This window comes from Sinocyclocheilus rhinocerous, unplaced genomic scaffold (assembly GCF_001515625.1).
Source record: "Sinocyclocheilus rhinocerous isolate Xijiao unplaced genomic scaffold, SAMN03320098_v1.1 scaffold2647, whole genome shotgun sequence".
NCBI classification, from domain to species: domain Eukaryota; kingdom Metazoa; phylum Chordata; class Actinopteri; order Cypriniformes; family Cyprinidae; genus Sinocyclocheilus; species Sinocyclocheilus rhinocerous.
In genome coordinates this window covers 431772-448139 of record NW_015639108.1, presented here as the reverse complement: position 1 = coordinate 448139, position 16368 = coordinate 431772, and the positions used below count along the sequence as shown (strand labels likewise).

General features: G+C 36.5%; 1 pseudogene; it reads left to right on the top strand.

The window, feature by feature from the left end:
* LOC107751003 (kinesin-like protein KIF21B) overlaps window positions 1-16368 on the top strand; it is an 86077-nt pseudogene that overhangs the window by 49792 nt on the left and 19917 nt on the right.

Genomic DNA, 16368 nt, shown 5'->3' with positions numbered 1-16368 from the left:
AGCTTGTAACACTCCAAAGAGAAAGGAAAAATTGAAATCGCATCATATGACCCCTTTAAGGTGTGCGCCTAAACGGTCAAATACACACAAAAATGTGTCAAAATGCGGTGCTTGGTGATTATTCACATAAACCCTCGTCGGTTATGTAATAAGTGAATGTAAACAGTTGAAAATGCGTGCATTGGATCCGTGTGACTCTTAAAGTGACAGCTGGCTAATATTCCTGCTGCTGACTGTGTGCTTAATATTAATCGAAACAAAAGACAAAGACAAAATCACTCACTGCTCTTGACTGAAGGACTTTTGTAGCTTTAATAAGAAACAAAGGAAGTTTACTTCTTACAGTGAAGACTATGCCGTTTTATTTTACATTCAAATATTTAATTTCTGTAGTAGGCTGTTCGTTAAATAATTTAGACTTGCACTGTTTGTTTCATTTGAAGCTTTTTTTCTATTGTATTTGTCCTTTGCTTTTTTTATTACATTACTGACTGTTTAAAGGGGTCATGTGAAATTGCTAAAAATGAACATTATTTTGTGTATTTGGTGTAATGCAATGTGTTTATGCGGTTTCAGCATTATTTGTCAGAACACCAGCATTGTAGGCTATACCTCTCCCAGGAAACAGTCACAGTCCTCCATAAAATGTGCTGCACACATCTGAATATTTGGGTTGAACTGTTCTGGAACAGTGTTGTAAATACAACTTTACCCCTGATTTCTAGTTGTGTCCTCTTTTGGAAGGCCAAACAAAGTATTTTAGCTTTCACAGTGAATCACACAGCGTCTTCACGACATGGCGGCGGCAACAACAATACTACAGCGAGAATCAAAGTTACGCCTTCTTTCTTTGCGTGAACATTTGGGCGGCGTTATGCAAATCTTCCCACACAGTGACGTAGACGTGGGGGCGTGTTTAAACGAGGCGTTTTAGGAGGGCGTGGACGAGTCTTAACTTTTATAAAGAATATCTCTTTGGGTTTGAGACTTCAGTCTTTGCAACTTTAGGGATCTTATCTATTCACGAACGGCTTGTAACACTCCAAAGAGAAAGGAAAACTTGAAATTGCTTAATATGACCCCTTTAATTATTTTCAATAATTTTTGACTTTTTAGTAAAAAATTTAGACTTTTTTGTTGTTTTTTTACTAATATTAGTTACCCTAGTATTCTGCTGTGGTATTGAGAATTGTGAAATTTCTCTAAATGTCTCTAAAATGTAAATGTCATAGCAATCTTTTATACAGAAAATATATATTTGATATCGCTATCTTTAAATAAACCATTCATATAAAGTTTTGGTCATGTGGCCCACTCATAATCGTGTTAAATAATCGTGATTACAATATTGACCAAAATAATCGTGATTAGGATTTTTGCCATATTTGAGCAGCCCTAATCTGCTCACACACCTTCTGAGGGTTAGCTTCAAGGGTGGACATTCATAGTGATGTTTTATCTACAATTCATACGAATTCATAGCCATTCATATAAAGTTTTGGTCATGTGGCCCACTCATAATCGTGTTAAATAATCGTGATTAAAATATTGACCAAAATAATCGTGATCATACTCGAAGACATCCAGTTTGTAGGTAAAACGTCACCCTCTATATTGTATGATTTTGTACGATCCAGTCGCACTCCTCTTGAGGGATGGGGTTGGGTCGGACCTTCATGGTGACTTTTTACCCACAAATCGTACAAATTAATTTGATCTAAGTCGAAGATGTACAATTTTTACGTAAAACCTCATCATTAATACAATATTTACAAATTCTCTGATATTAGGAGGATATCATATGGGCTTGGAATGATGACAGACTTTTCATTTTTGGGCGAATCTGAAAGACAGAAGTACCAGCTCACTTGAGTTATCGGGATAGCAGATATATGACACATGCCAGAATGTTCTACACAGCGGGAACCAGTTTACAGTGACAGAACTGACTTGTCAACATATCTTATTACTTGTTTATTTTACTACAGAGGCAACAATTTGAGCTTACATTGAAGCATCAAACTGCTAAACACTTCCTCTATTACTAAATCAAATAGAGGACTTAAAGTAGATAGTGAGTCTGGTCATCTTCTTTCATTCCTACACTTGCTCTTTCTCCTCTTTCCTTCAATGCCACCCAGTTGGCGCTCTAGCTGTTTATGTAATGAGTCCAGAGGATGAGAAAGCCTGTGCGGTGGGCTTGTGGGGCATGATAACATGGTTCAGCTCATGGGATCTCGCTGGAGCTAATGAAGCGTTAGCTGCAGCTTAGCTCCTCGGCCTGACCTGGATGATAAACGGCCGCCGGAAGAAGTTAGCGATTAGCCATGATGGCTTTGAGAGAGTTGAGACGTCCTGACAGAGAGACCGAGCATGGAAAGATTGGGGGATGGTTGCTTGGGTTGAATGGGGTCAGCACCTAGCTATCCGTTTCTCAAACCCTGTGTCCGAAAGAGCCCCCTATACCCTTAAATAGGGCACTTTTTGAGGGGACAGCCATTTTTAGTGGTGTCCGTAACCTTAGTGGACATTATTGAGTGCACTCATTCAATCCCACAATGCACAGCAATAATGAGTTTACAACTGGTGAATGCTCAATGGCTAGAGAATACCCATAATGCACTGTGAGAGCCGCATACCCGAATTAATTGCCGTGTCTCACCAGAAGATGGCGCCCACAGCTGAATCATCCATCCATACATTTTTCAATTTCCATGACAGAGTTCAAGATATTTCCTTTCATCTTACTGGAGCTGCCAGTTTGCCAGTTTCAAATGATTATTAAACAGCAAGCACTATGCAAAAGCGGCAGTTCTTCCGGTGCACTCAGTGTATGAATTCACTCACTCCTTCAAGTGAACTGTATTAGTGGCCTAATGTAGGGAATAGTGAATGAGGGTATAGGAGCGATTTCGGATTCAGCCACAGTCTTTGGGTTTCTTTCAGGGGAAGCGAGTGGCCTGTGAAGATGGATCCGACGGTTTTAGCGATCTGTTTCAGGAGAACTCTATGCTGCAAAAAGAGAATGACACTCTACGTATGCGGGTCAAAGCCATGCAGGAAACCATCGACCACCTCAACACTCGAGTCACGCAGCTGCTCACCAATGGAGTCAGCCTGCTGCTCACCAAGACTGGTGAGAGACCTCTAGTGGTTGGACAGGGGATTGCCATTGAATTATGTGTAGATAGTAGGACTGGGTGATATTTACTATATATTCAGCGTAATTTTGTTGTTTATATAAATGTAACATGAATATTTAAATACTTTGATGTATTTTTTTATTTGACCAATAAGTTTTCCAAAGGCTGTGCCAGTAGGGCAGTTTTGCGTCTGCTCCTAAAATTCACTGTCTTGGTATCTCAGCGATGTCTCTGACTTATGCTGCATAGGAATTATGCGTTTCTATGCAACACTTAACAGGAAAACAATTCTGTGCAATTTAAAGAAGCAGTAGACAAGTACTGCAATGCCTAAACTTAATAGCTTATTTAGTGGGATATTAGATAGTTATTAAACTCTGTGCTAGCTATATTAAACTGCATTGTATGTCTTCTTTATTTTCAGATGATTCTTGCATTAAGACATTAAAAATAGAGAATTATATTAAATATTAAACAGAAATATTATGAAAAAACTGATTAACTACATTTTACTGCTGAAGTCGCTGCAATTTTGAGTCTTTTCAGCATGAGGTTGCAGAAGTCAGGAAGTTGAAACTATGAGATCTACTGTATTAGAAGCAGGCTTTTTAAAAGTCGATAAGTGTGGTTATGACCACATCTCAGAAGTAATTATTTATTATTATTATTATTATTATATGTTAGAAGTAATCATATAAAAATATGTTGGTAAATATATTTGCTATATTAGTATATATATATATAGATATATATAGATTAAAATATTTAATCGTGATTAATCGCATGATTGTCATGAGTTAACTCGTGATTAATCTCAACTTAATCGCACATTTTTATCTGCCCTAAATGTACCTTAAATTAATACTTTTCAAGTTTTTAATACTCTAATCAACATGGGCATGGACAAATATGGATGCTTTATGCAAATGTATGTTTATTATTAGTGAAACCATACTCAACATAGAGCATAAAGAATTCAGATACAGGTTTTCACAAAAACAAAAAAAAATTTTAAACCATTTTTAAGAAATGGAATCAAAAGTCAAAAGTATCAGTTATTATATTAATTTAAACAATTATTATCAATTAATTATTATATTAATTAAATAACATATAACTATGTTTTACTGGCTTAATTGTTTAGCTTTTATAATGCATTATCTTCTTATCGATCTACCAGTTCACATTTACAACTCTGTGTGTTTGCTGCATAAAAACATGGGTGGATGTTCGCATTGGTCTGAACAAAAACAACAGACGGGCTTATTGAAAATGCAAATTCATTCTCTGCCAGCAGATGGCGCTGTCGGAACGGCAGAAATATAGCGGTTTCTCCGACTGTAAACAAACAGCAGCGCAGCAGCTGACTTTGAAACTTGCAGCTCTCATATTTATTCAATGAAATCATCGCCTTTTGAAGTTTAATCGTCACATTAAGCCTTATCGCAATTCTTACCAAGATATGTAAATTTTTATATATTTATATTTTACTCTAAATGAATTAGCTATAATAATTAGCAGTAGCAAATTCCCAAACTATCACAGTGTATTAGTTAACCTGCGTGTTGCCAAGTTTAATTAACTAGTTTAGTTGGCCACTGAAGGTCTGTATCCATTATTTTAATATTTCTTGGGAATGTAATGTTTCTACTTCTCTTGGAAAATTTTTTATTCTGTTAATACCCTTGAAAAGGTTTTTCCAAAAATTATCTTTAGTTTCAAACTTTCCATTTTAAATTTTAATTACTCAAATATAGTTTTCATCGTGAAAATAGTCAAGGAAGCTGGCATGGTGTTAAAAAACGAACAAACAAACATCAATACTTCTTGTCATTTCATTATTGCTGAATAAATCTGTCACTCTTTGAACAGGTGAAACGAACGAGGAGATTGGCAATCTAATCCAGAACTACATTCGAGAAATCGAAGAGCTGAGGTAACATGATGTTCTACTCATGACACAATTTCTCATCAAAGCAATAGAAAAGAGTGACTCCTCTGTCTGTCTCTCAGGTCTAAGCTGCTGGAGAGTGAGGCCATGAACGAGTCTCTGAGGCGCAGTTTGTCTCGCCTCTCCGCCCGCTCTGCATACCCAGCCTCCCACCCGTCTACTCCAGCACTCCCTCTCGGCTCCTCCCCCTCTGTTTCCATGGATGCAGAGATGACAGATGTGATTCGTCAAGCCAAATTAGATGTGGAGAGGCTGAAGAAGAAAGAGACAAATCAGAGGAGAAAGAGGTGAGGTCTGAGAAGCATGTTTGTTTGTTTATTGATTTTATTTTATTTATGAATGCATTTATTTATGCATTTATGTATTTATTTATTTTATTCTTTTTATAGATTATTTATTTATTCATTTACTTTATTTTTGTATGCATTTATTAATTTTTATTTTATTCTTTTGATTCTTTATTTTTATTTTATTAACCTTTCTTTCATGCATTTTTATATTATTATTTTATGCTTATTTATATTATATTTTTGTACTATTTTAGATTATTTATTATTTAATGTTTTTATTCTTTTAATGCATTATTTATTCTTAGTTTTATTCTTTTATATATTTATTTATTTTATTCTTGCATTCTCTTTTTTCCCCCATTTATTTATTCTGCTAAAATTTTCTTGAAAAATGATTAAAAAAATGTAATATTTCATTTTCATGTTGAGGGAAATTATACCTTAATAAATCCACATACTCCATGGAAGATCCGAAAAATCTTGATTGATTTTCACTTATGAAAATGTATTTTTGAACGTTTTAAGGTCACATCTAAAATGAAATGATATTGTCAGACTACAATATCCACAGCACGAATTAATTAATGCTATTAAATATGTAGTTAAATAAGTGATTAAATCGGAGACCCTGCTCCAGGACGTCTCGGGTGGTCTTAACACTTCTTGTCTATGTGTCTGGCAGTCTCCTCTGATGTTAACAGAGGTCTCGGAACATGTTCCACTGATTGTGTATTTGGAAGACTTTAATATGCTTGTCCTCTCCTGTTTTATGTTATTGAGCCAATAAGAGGCTGTAAAATGTGCCAGAATTAGATTTATCTCTGTTTGTGCCAGGATGTCCTGACCAACTCAAACGAAGGACAGCAAGCTGGCACAGATACAAGTATCTCTCAGTAAATTGTCCGCTATAATGAATATGCCTACAGGAGCATCCCGCTCTTCACGGGAGAGAGGCCATGGGTAATTTGTGAACCCAACATTACACTGGAAGTCTCAGCTGACCTGCAAATGCTAAAAAGCAGAAGACCCAGGATAAATCTCTCCACTGCACGAGTCCCCGTGGTGCGATTACATGACTATTAAATGAAGTTTGCATCAGATATTGGTGGAGTTGTGGCCCGGTCCCTTATTTTTTTGTGTGCAAACTCCTGTGTGAGATTGTGTGATGAATGTCCAATTGATTGCATCAGTGCTGTATTTATGTATGTATCTGTCTATAGGACATTTAATAATAGTTTGTCTCATTTTTAGTCCTGAGAAAGAAAAAGGTCTGAAGAAGAGAGCCAAGCTTTATTCTCAGGAAAATGGAGAAAAGAGCGAGAACGAAGAGAGACGAGAAAATGGAGATGGAGACTCTGATAATGAACCTGAAGGGGTGAGAGAAAGAGTTTTATAACAACTGGTCTGCTGGTTACAAAGATTTGAGATGGATTTTAAAAAAAAAAGTCATATATTCTGAGGAAAAAGTTTGAGAATGAATTTGAAATGTTTTGAGAAAATAGTCAAAACTTTGCAAGAATAAAGTGTGAATAAATGAGTATAAAGAAGAAATTATGTGAATAAAGTTGTATATTATATAAACTACACATTGCAGACAGTGATTAATATAAAAAAAAATTCCAAAATGACAAGAATCAAGTCTTAATGAAGTTTTAAAATTGCAACATTGCATGAATAACATTTTACAGCAGTGACGTTTTAATATGAGAGAAAAAACAATGTTGCAATAAAGTTTGGTTTGCTATTTTTTTATGAATATAAAAACAAGAAAAAAAATATTTTGAGGAACAATTAAGTTTAAAGAATCAAATCTTATTGCAGGAAAAATGTCACAAAGTAGTATTTAAGCTGTGCTGCATAAATTAAGTTATTGCAAGAATACATTTCTAATATTAAGTCTTAATATTAAAGAAAAAAAGGTTATATGGTAGTGTTTTATAAGAATAAAATAATACAATTACAGAAATAAAGTTGTTATATAGCACATAAAAACTGATGGATGACGTGGCACAATTATATAAAAATATTATTATTATTTTTTTATTGTGTGTATGAAAGAAGGTCTTAAGGTTTGATGTCCTTCACCCTGTGCAGGATGGCATGTATCCTCTTCAGGAGGACGATCACGGCTGTGATGAGGAGGAGGAGGAAGAGGAGACCAGGGAGGAGGAGGAGGAGGAGGAGGAGTTTGACAGTGACGAGAGCCTGGTGGATTCTGACTCTGACTCCGATGAGAAAGGTGCATTCTGAGATGCTTTTATTACAAACGTCCAGTAAGCCCCTTTTATTCCCTTTTAACCCGTGGCTCCTCATCTCTCAGTCAGCTTACAGGCCGATCTGGCGGACCTGACGTGTGAGATCGAGATCAAGCAGAGACTCATCGATGAGCTGGAGAACAGCCAGCGGCGGCTCCTGATGCTGAAGAGCCAGTACGAGGAGAAACTGATTCTGCTCCAGAACAAGATCAGAGACACACAGCTGGAGAGAGACCGCGTGCTACACAACCTCAGTGAGCATCTGCCAGCTTCACATCCGTTTATGGAGACACCGTTTTCATTGTTTGTGATGTATTTCTGGTATTTTTCCAAGGCAAAAGGCCCAAAAGTCTATTAAAAGGTGTTTTGATGGGTTAGTTCACCTTGAAATGAAAATTCGGTCATCATTTACATTTACTTGTGGGTTTGGAAAGACATGAGGGTGAGAAAATGATGACAGATTTTTTTTTGGTGTGAGCCAACCCTTTAAGGCACTTCAATAATTTTCCCAGTAAACAATTCTTCCATCATTTTCTGTGTGGTTTTAGTGTCCATGGAGAACTACACTGAAGAGAAAGCCAGTAAGATCAAATCCAATTATGAGAAGCGTCTGAAGGAGATGAACCGAGACCTGCTGAAGCTGCAGGCCGCTCAGAAGGAGCACGCGCGTCTGCTGAAGAACCAGAGCCGCTACGAGAGAGAGCTCAAGAAACTGCAGTCTGAGGTGGCAGAGATGAAGAAAGCTAAGGTGAGAGCTGGAGCTTGATTTCTTGAAATACATTAGGAGAAAAACAGCTAAACATTTCGTTGGTTTCATCAGCTGTAGAGATATTTTCAGTGCAAACCTTTTATTTTAAGAAGGTAATTAAAGCACCAATTTTCCCATGAGTGTGGATTTTTATTTTTTTTTGATGAAAGTAGCTGATTCCTCAGGCATAGACTGTGTCCCAGTTTGCATAAAAGTATGTATGCTGGTAGTGTGGAAAGTGCTTGCTTTTGAGTGTGTTGTGAGATGTACCAGTACTGGAAAAGTGGCAACACATAATAATACACACACAGAGACTAATGTTCAAAAGTTTGGGTGCAGGGTTATTAGAGTTAAGTAAAACTAAAACTGAAAAAGTAAAATAAAAAATAAATAAATTAAAATGGAAATTAAATAAACTTTAACTGAAGTAAAATAAAGTAAAGCAATTTTTTATTTCAGCTAGTTTAACTTGATGTACCAACATAACTAAAATGAAAGCTGAAATAAAAATTAATACAAAAAACTATGTAGACAGTATATATGTGTGTGTGTGTATATATATATATATAAAATGACAGGAATAAAATGAAAAAAAAACTATAAAATCACAAAAACTATAAAATAAATTGAAAATGGAAAATCTAAAAAATAATAGCTAATTCAAAATATTTTTTTGTTTATCAAATCATTTTAAAAAAAATCTCATGGCTTCCACAAAAATATTAAGCAGCACAACTGTTTTCAACACTGATAATAAAAAGAATATAATAATAATAATAATAATAATGATATGTTGTTTGAGCAAATTAGTATATTAGAATGATTTCTGAAGGATCATGTGACACTGAAGACTGGAGTAATGATGCTGAAAATTCAGCTTTGCATCACAAGAATAAATTACATAAAAACATATATTAAAAAAGAAAACAGTTGTTTTAATTTGTAATAACTTTTCACAATATTACTGTGTTTACTGTTTTTTTTTTTTTTTTTTTTATCAAATAAATGCAGCCTTGACTTGGCCGTTTCTTTCCAGTGTGACGAATGAACCAAATACAGCCACACATTTTAACACCTCTATTTTCACTTATTTAATAATCCTGGCAAAAAGTAAGAAACATGTTCACAAAATTGAATTAAGAATCCAAAATAATGAAATGTACTATAATTTGGGACACATTAATTCTAAAAATTATATTTTTTTTATGACAAATATCATGTGAACTGGAACATTGTATTTTTTTATAATTTTATTTTTTACTGACACTGCATCTAGTTGTTTCTCACAGTTCTTGTTGGTCATCCCATCTCTAGGTGGCGCTAATGAAGCAGATGAAGGAGGAGCAGCAGAGGAGGAGGATGATCGAGGCCAAGAGGAACCGAGAAATCGCGCAACTGAAGAAAGAGCAGCGACGACAAGAGGTTTGACTGATGAACAATTAAAAACGAGTGCTACCACTTGTATATCACGGAGTATAAAGTATTATTTACTCACGCTCTCTGTGCTCTATTAGTATCAGATCCGAGCTCTGGAGTCGCAGAAGCACCAGCAGGAGATCGTGCTGCGGAGGAAGACCCAGGAGGTGACGGCGCTGAGGCGGCTAGCCAAGCCCATGTCGGAGCGTGTGGCCGGACGTGTGGCCCGCAGACTCACCCGATTGGACTCCTTAGCAGAGCTGTCCACTGCTACCACAACAACCTCCTCCGAACTGGAATCCACTCGCTCGGTTTCCAGCATCATACGCCAGTGGAATACCAAACTGAATGGATACCTGGGAGAGAATGAGAGCCACGGGACCGGAGGAAACCTGGCCAGGTCAGATTATTAGATACAGCAGATGAATGCTTTTGAAGGAAGTCTCTTCTGCTCACCAAGGCTGCATTTATTTGATGAAAAACAAATACAATAAAATTGGGAAATATAATTACAGTTTAAAAATAACTCTTTTCTATTTTCATATTCTTTCAAATATAATTTATTCCTGTGATGCAAAGCTGAATTTTCAGCATCATTACTCGTCTTCAGTGTCACATGATGCTTCAGAAATCAGTCTAATATGATGTTTTTGCTCAAGTAAAGGTTATTATCAGTGAATGTTTTCCCGCTTTTTTTGTTTGATACTTTTTCTTTGATCTTGAATTCTTTGAATATAAAGTTCTAAAGAACATTTATTTGAAATCGAAATCTTTTGTAACATGAATGTCTTTACCGTCACATTTTATACGTAATTATTTATAAATAAAAACATATTTTTATGATAACATAATTATAACCAATTATATCAATCAAAACAAATCTTCTTGGATTATTACAATATTTTCAGTGTTTTTTTAGTCAGAAATGTCACATTATGGAAGTTAAATGCACAATTTTTTTTCCATTTTATTTTATTTTAAAGGTTAATCTAAGAAATCTTTAATTTGATGGTTAGTCTTAGATCTGTTAGGTGACATTCATTAAGAAAAATATGTTCACAACTGTAGGCTATACACTGTGTGTATATATCTGTATTTGTAGCAGAAAAAAGTTCCAGCGAAAGAGTACGAGCACGAGTTTTTCAAAGACAGCCCGTCAGAAGTGGCAGTCTCTGGAGAGGAGGATCATGGATATTGTGATGCAGAGAATGACCATCACTAATGTGGAAGCTGATATGGATCGCCTCATTAAGGTGATTTTTGCATTTCTTTTTCTTGTGTTCTACATGTTACATATCAAAGTGCATTAGTGATCTTCCTGAAACCCTGTGCGTTTTTTGCTGTATAGGATGGTTTTGTAAATTAATGATTTGTGTGTTTAACAATGGAACAGTTCAGCAATAAAGAAGGATTAAATAATATGTCTCAATGACACTTCCAGAAACGTGAGGAGCTGTCCGTGCAGCAGGAGGCGCTGTTGCGCAAGAGAGAAAAGTTACTGAACGAGGGCTTCGGAGAGGATGAGGAGGAGAGGCTCCTTCAGGAGATGAGCGAGGAGATTGATGTGCTCAATGCTAACATCGACTACATCAGTGACAGTCTGTCAGACTGCCAGGCCACCATCGTACAGATCGAGGAGACCAAGGTAAAGGGCATCTCATAAGTGACCGCTCGCTCACCGTATATGTAGTGAGTCACTGGTATTCACATAAGTGTTTTTGTTATTGTTTACTTTAGGATGAGCTGGACTCAGTGGACACCTCAGTGGTCATCAGCTCCTGCTCGCTGGCCGAAGCTCGCGCTCTCCTGGACTACTTCCTCAAAGCCTCTATTGACAAGGCAAGTCCGGACAGACAAATCCAACAAAATTGTTAGTTGTTGTAATTTAGGGTCATCCAGAGTAAGTAAATACACAGATTAAAATAATTCAGTAGGTCAATAGGACTATTGAAAAAAAAAAACACACATTCACTGCCATTATAAAGCTTGGAAGAGCCAGGACATTTTTTAATTTAACTCCGATTGGATTCGTCTGAAAGAAGAAAGTCATATACAGCTAGGATGGCTCATGGGGTAATTTAAATTTTTTGGGTGAACTATCCCTTTAAATAGATTAAAAGTGACAGTGAAGGTATTTATAATGTTACACAAGAGTTATATTTCAAATATATGCTGATCTCTCTATTCATCAAAGAATCTTGAAAAGTTGTATCACGGTTTCCACAAAAAGCAGCACAACTGTTTTCAACGTAGATAATAATAACAACAAATGTTTCATATTAGAATGATTTCTGAAGGATCATGTTACACTGAGGACTCAAGTAAAGGCTGCTGGAAATTCAGTTTTTCAGTCAGAGGGATGAATTAGGTTTTGAAATATATTTTAAGAAGTTCTTTATATTGTAATGATATTTCACAATATTACTGTTTTTTTCTGTATTTGTAATCAAATAAATCCAGCATTGGTGAGCAAATAGAGACTTCATTCAAAAATACTAAAAGAAAATTAAAAAAAATGTGTTTGTGTATATAGGGGTTGCAAGTTGCTCAAAAAGAGGCTCAAATTCGCCTGCTGGAGGGTCAGCTGCGGCAGACGGATGTGATTGGCTCTTCCCAAAATCACATGATCCTTGATGCTCTAAGGGAAAAGGCGGAGTGTATCCCTGAGCTACAAGCTCTAATCCACAATGTCCAGCAAGGTGTGTGTGTGTATATGTGTATATATATTAGGCTTGCTGCGATTAGATGGTGTTTTCGGTTATACCGGTGTTAAGCTGCAGCGTGCCAAACCCTGCGCGAACGACAGTGCACCACGGCGCAGGAGTCAGATTTTATTTATCACGTGAGGAGAGTGAGTCGAGCTGACTAGAGAGAGTGAGGTGAGAAAGACAAGACGATGGCAGAAGATTGTTTAGAAAGGAAACGCAAAGGCACCCGTTTGGCAATATTTTTGATTTTGAAAAGCCTATTGACTGGAAGTTTTTTTTAAACATTCGTTTCTTATTTATTTGGTTCCACAGTGTTTGCTGATTACTTGATTTAAACGTTGTTTATTTTATTTATTTTATTTTACATCCAGGTGTATATAGTCGATTAACCGGTGGGAAAATTTCCTCACCGTCACAACCCTAATATATATATCTATAAAAAATATTTTTTTGTATGTGCAGCTGACACTGTACTGTAGTATTATAGAAAGAAACTGAGAGGTTTTTATATCTTCAAATTATTATAGTGAAACCAGTTTCAAATACATTGTGTTTGTGCAGTTATGGTGTAAATTTGTCATTTTGTTTCATATATTCCTCAGAGAATGGCTATGCGAGCACAGATGAGGATGCGTCTGAGTTCAGCCAGGCGTCAGAGGGCGGGTATGAATACATTCTTACAGTACATTCACACATGATGTTGATGAAATAATCTATCAAATCTATGTTTGAACTTCACCGCTCAACTCCCTGCTACAGTTTTTCCCAAATGAAGTTGTCTGCGAGTCAAGATGACTTCAAGATAAAGGTAAACTCAAACTTTGTCTTAGATTTGATCAAGTAATATTTTAAGGCATTACTACTGTATGTTAAATGGCTCAGCAGCATTGGAAAGCAGCGCTTCGTTTCTGTTATAACCAGCATGTGGCAGTGTAGTATTTAGAATTATTTACTGCGTTTCCTCTCAAAGGTTGAGCCTCGGCTCTCTGCACAAATGAAGGCGGTGTCAGCTGAGTATTTGGGCCCGATTCTGGACCTCACCTCCAAGAACATCACTAAGTCTAAAGGTAAACTCAAACTTTGTCTTAGATTTGATCAAGTAATATTTTAAGGCATTACTACTGTATGTTAAATGGCTCAGCAGCATTGGAAAGCAGCGCTTCGTTTCTGTTATAACCAGCATGTGGCAGTGTAGTATTTAGAATTATTTACTGCGTTTCCTCTCAAAGGTTGAGCCTCGGCTCTCTGCACAAATGAAGGCGGTGTCAGCTGAGTATTTGGGCCCGATTCTGGACCTCACCTCCAAGAACATCACTAAGTCCCTGGCTTCTCTGTCGGAGATCCATGAGAACGGCCTGGTCCTCAAAGAGCCCTACTCCAGAGAGCTGGTGTCTCGAACCATCAGCCTGCCTGTCAGAGGACACACTTTGTGAGTGGAAATGTCAGGCTCAAGCCTCTCATACTGGAATAAATTATATTCAGTTCTATAGGATCAAGGTGTAATCAGGATTTTGGATTCTGTCTCTTCACAGTTATTCAGTTATTTTGAGCGTAACACAGTTTCTATGCTAATGTTTCAGCCCAAGGCAGTCCAGAGGATATGACACTTCTCCCTTAACAAGGAGGCAGTCATACGACCGAGGCCAGCCATATAGGTAACTTCATCACCAGAAATCTGACAAATAATGCTTTTAGATTGCAAGGTTAGTTGCTAGGGGAAATTTCAGGGCAACAGTTACGAGAAAAAAACAAAATAACACAGAAAATAAAAACAGAATTTATTACCATTTCATTTTGCTTTCTAAACACTGGACCGAAATCGCAAAACGAATAAAAACTAATTTTATTTTACAGTTGTGATCAGAATTGTTGGTACCCTTGGTAAATATGAACAAAAAAGGCTGTGTAAATAAATCTGCGTTGTTAATCCTATTGATCTTTTATTTTAAAAATGTACAAAAATGTAACCTTTCATTGAAGAATAAGAATTTAAAATGGGGGGAAATCTCATATTAAAATAAATGTTTTTCTCTAAAGCACGTAGGCCACAATTAATGGCACCCTTTTATTCAATACTTTTTGCATCATCCTTTTGCCAAGATAACAGCTCTGAGTTTTCTCCTATAATGCCTGATGAGTTTGGAGAACACCTGACAAGAGATCAGAGACCATTCCTTCATCCAGAATCACTCCAGATCCTTCAGATTCCTAGCTTCTTCTCTTCAGTTCACCACACTCATTTTCTGTAGGGTTCAGGTCAGTGGACTGGGACGGCCATGGCAGAATATTCGTTTTGTGCTCAGTGAGACATTTTTGTTTTGGATCATTGTCCAACCTTGGCCCAATTTAAGATTTCTAACAGAGGCAGTCAGGTTTTGATTTTTTATCTGTTGTTGTTTGATAGAATCTAGGGCTGTGTGATATTGAAGAAAAATGCGATATGCGATAACTCATTAAATAATGCGATATTCGATATGTGATATGATAATGCTTAAAGTGCCACATGCTCAGATGAAACAGTTTTACTCAGCTGTTGCTGAGTCAGTTCTGTGAACTTCTATAACTATCTTGTGTCATATATATATATGGTTATTTGTATGTATGTATGTACCAAGAGTTCCTGTAAAACCACAACAAATTCCTTGTGTTTGCGCACACTTAAGTGGTGAATAAAGCTCATTCTGATTCTAATATAACTAGCATACATGTTTCACTTTTTGTGAGAAGAAAGCACCCCTACAACAACTTCTGAAAGTGAACGGTAGTGTTTTACTCTAGCATTACATAAAAATATAATTTTAACATTAATGTAATCATTTTAACATGAGTTTAGGAACTGAACTGAATAATAAAAAGGAAAAATACAACACTGCTTAGTATTTACTCTATGAATTCAATATGCACTGATTCTTATTTAAGCTACAAAAGTTATTTAGGTAAGAGCAGTGAGTGATTTTCTCTTTGACTTTTGTTCATGGCCCCAAATATTGCAAGCCGTAGCGATATGCATATTGCGATATATACATTTGCGATATTTCGATATATTGCACATCAATAGAATCCATAATGCAATGTATCTAAACAAGATGTCCAGGACCTCCGGCAGAAAAATACTCCAACAACATTAAAGATCCAGCAGCATATTTCACTGTATACATGGAGTACTTTTTTACTCCTGTGTGCACCAAACCTATCTTGAGTGTTTGCTGTTAAAAAGCAAATTTTTTAGTTTCATCTGACCATAGAACTCAGTCCTTACTGTTCCAGTTGTGTCTGGCAAATGAATATGCTGGAGTTTTTGGATGAGAGCATTTTGTTTTCTTGATTTTTTTTTTTTTTTTTTCTTGAAACCTTCCCGAACAACATGTGGTGATGTAGGGGCTGTTTGATATTTTATCTTGATATGAGTCTTAGGGCTTTCTGACCCTAAGACTCAACTAATCTCTGCGATTCTCCAGCTGTGATCTTTGGAGAGCCTTTAGCCACTCAAACTCTCCTCCTCACCGTGCATTAGGACGATATAGACACACTTCGGCCCAATCCCAATTCTATTTTATACCCCTTCCCCTTCCCCTACTCCTCTGCCTACCCCTTCCCCTTGTCCCTTGAAACAGAGTGTCAAGGGGTAGGAGTGAAAATATTCCCCTAAGAATTGGGACACCACTACTATACATCACACGTCATCATACGCCATCTAGCTCCTACAATACACACACCTATACTGGTGTACTGGTGTGCATTAGAGCCTTTATTTACCATTCTAAATTAATGCGGTGCTTACTGACACACACACACACACACATATATATATATCGGAGATCGCGCAGCTCACACATCCAGGAGAAAAGAAACTTGTC